Source organism: Nelumbo lutea, chromosome 7, assembly GCF_056320005.1.
Source record: "Nelumbo lutea isolate HS-2025 chromosome 7, American lotus-T2T, whole genome shotgun sequence".
Lineage (NCBI taxonomy): Eukaryota > Viridiplantae > Streptophyta > Magnoliopsida > Proteales > Nelumbonaceae > Nelumbo > Nelumbo lutea.
In genome coordinates, this window is record NC_142690.1 from 790,264 (window position 1) to 792,874 (window position 2,611).

General features: G+C 33.0%; 2 non-coding genes across 2 annotated transcripts; both read left to right on the forward strand.

Moving 5' to 3' along the window:
• LOC148844488 (small nucleolar RNA R12) lies at positions 1-77 on the forward strand. Its single transcript, XR_016102630.1, has one exon. It is a non-coding gene; the product is annotated as a small nucleolar RNA R12 (small nucleolar RNA).
• A 97-nt stretch (positions 78-174) lies between these two features.
• On the forward strand, positions 175-260 carry LOC148844489 (small nucleolar RNA SNORD24). Its single transcript, XR_016102754.1, has one exon. It is a non-coding gene; the product is annotated as a small nucleolar RNA SNORD24 (small nucleolar RNA).
• The last annotated feature ends 2,351 nt before the right edge of the window (positions 261-2,611 follow it).

Sequence of the window (2,611 nt, forward strand, 5' to 3'; positions counted from 1 at the left end):
TGTTGAATGATGAAAGCAATCAGACGGATTCCCACTGATTTTTAATGTGATTTCACAACCAGCTACTTCTGATACCATCACACAATCCTTCACATTCTGACCCTTGTTTTACATCTGCATTTGATTCCTTTATTGTGTGTTTGCATTAAAAACTGGTATTGAATTAACGGTATTGGCCGGTGATGTGAGAAAAATATTTGCTACTCTTGATTGGGGTTATCCCCAACTGATGATTCTTATCCACCAAGATCTCTGAGGCTATATTCCTTTTATTTTCCACACTTTCGTTTTTTTTCGAAAATCTGAATGGGGAGTAAATGTCATATTAGGTCCTATCTTGAGACGCATTTTCCACTTATTTTCTGTGGTTTTTGGCTTTCTCATTGTCATTTATTGAATTTGGTATAGTTTTCATTCTATAATATAATAGAATGTTAAACCTTTCAAAACATAATAAACTTTTTATTTATCTAAAGTAGTATCAATTGAAATTGTTAGAGGCAATGAAAATGGAAGAGAAACTTGAAGAAAAACGTGAATCTCATAAATAAAAGATCATGAACATTGGGTTAAGAATCCAAAGAATTAAGTTATGGTTCCCAATTTATAAGATTAATATTATAATTTAATTCTTTTTGAATGCGAATTCAATTTAAAAACCGCTAATACAAATCGGAATTAGAAATTAGAACCACCCGAAAAATACAATTCAATCTAAAAACTTATAAAGGTAAAGACATAAATCCAAAAGGCATGAGGGGTGAAAAGTAATGGTCACCAAGGAACTTCTATTAGTACCAAGAAGTTAGAACCACCACCCGAAACAGCCACCGCTATGGCCACCTCCCAACACCAAAAAAGAAACGAGAAGAAACCCGAGGAAATCCCGAGGAGTCTCAAAGTAGAGGGAGGAAAACCTTTGAAAACCCAGAAAGGGGAAACTTCTAAAAAGCCATATTATAATTTAGGGGAAATTCCATATCAGTATCCTGTAACTTGACTTGAGTGATAATTTGGTTTTTGAACTTTAAAATGCCATGATTCAATATCTAAACTTTCAAAATGTGACAATTCAGTACCTGAGTTTTCAAAATGTATATATGTTGTTAATTAGTAGTTAAATAACATTTGAAAAATAAAACATGTCTTAAAAATGCCATTTAATTCTTTTTATCAATCATTTAAACATTGACAATAAAATGAATAGTCCTAAATTCTAGATTCTTCTAAACAGTCACCAATTTTTTTGAAAAGAAGAGACGAGGAAGTGGGACTGTTCAATTTTTTGTCAATGCTTAAATGGTTGATAAAGAGAATTAGATGACGTGTGAAAGTCAGTGAATAAATAGACTGATTAATGACAGGTGCTGGATTATCACATTTTGAAAGTTCGGATGCTAAATTGTCACATTTTAAGGTTGGAAGACAAAATTGTCACTGAAATCAAAGTACATGGTACTTACTGATCAAGAATTTTCCTTTGAATTTAATATTGCTTCTGTTAAGGGAATTGAAAAGTGATGAAACAATGTGAGTGCATTCCACCCTGAAAAATGGAATTATAATCTACCTAGATACTTTCTTCCGTCATGAGGAGAACCAATAGCTTCACAATTCCAGCTCCTCTACATGGGATTAATGTCCTAGATTTTGGCTACAGTTTGAGCTTCACAATATTATAACCGCATGACCTACTTTGAACTTCGAGGAATTCAGGTGGCAAAAGAACTGAAAAAGTAAGAAATTTTTGCTACAGTCAAATTTAAATGATAAGACTTCAAAGATTGAGGGTGCAAGTACAACAAGCTTGGTTAGTAGAGAGCAACTCTTTCTGCTGCTTGTCTAATGATCTGTGAACAATTGTACATGTGAATAGAACCATCAATGCACTACTATGTTTGGCATCGATGCCCGATTTTTGGAAAGTTGGCACATGGGATAAAGAAGAATGAGTGATTTTCAAACTGTTTGGTTGGTTGATTTTTGCAAATTTTGAAAAATTGGCAGGAAAATGAATCCTGAAATCAATTCATCTTTAAGGGATTATCATTTTTGTGTTTCCTGTTTCTTAGGTGATTCACATTTCTCCAAGAAAATGATGATTCTAAGAAAAATAATCACTACTAATTACATCACATAAATGATATTAAACAACAATTTTTTTTTTCAAAACTGATTCTATAATTAAGTGATTTCTGAATAATCGGCAAGAAAGAATCATCCCGCCAATGAATGAAAGTAGTTAAGACTCAAGAGAGTCAGAGGAGGAATCACTGCAAAGAATGGTAATTCAAGTTAGCTGAACGCTGTTCAGCTGACTGAAACCAATGATAATATTTCATATCATAATAAGGATGCATTTGGTTCGCGGGAAGGATCAGAATCAAAACTGAAATTGAAATTGGAATCCCCAAGAATCGGAATTAGATTCACCTATTCCCAGCACCTGGTTCAGTCAGGAATTAGAATTGGATTCCAATTGCTGTTTGGTTCAACTAGAAGTTAGAATTGGAATCAACCAAAATTTTCAATTCTGCCCCTTCTAAAACCTCAAAAACATCCACTCATTATATATTTTTAACATATATAACATTGACAACCTGCTAACAAT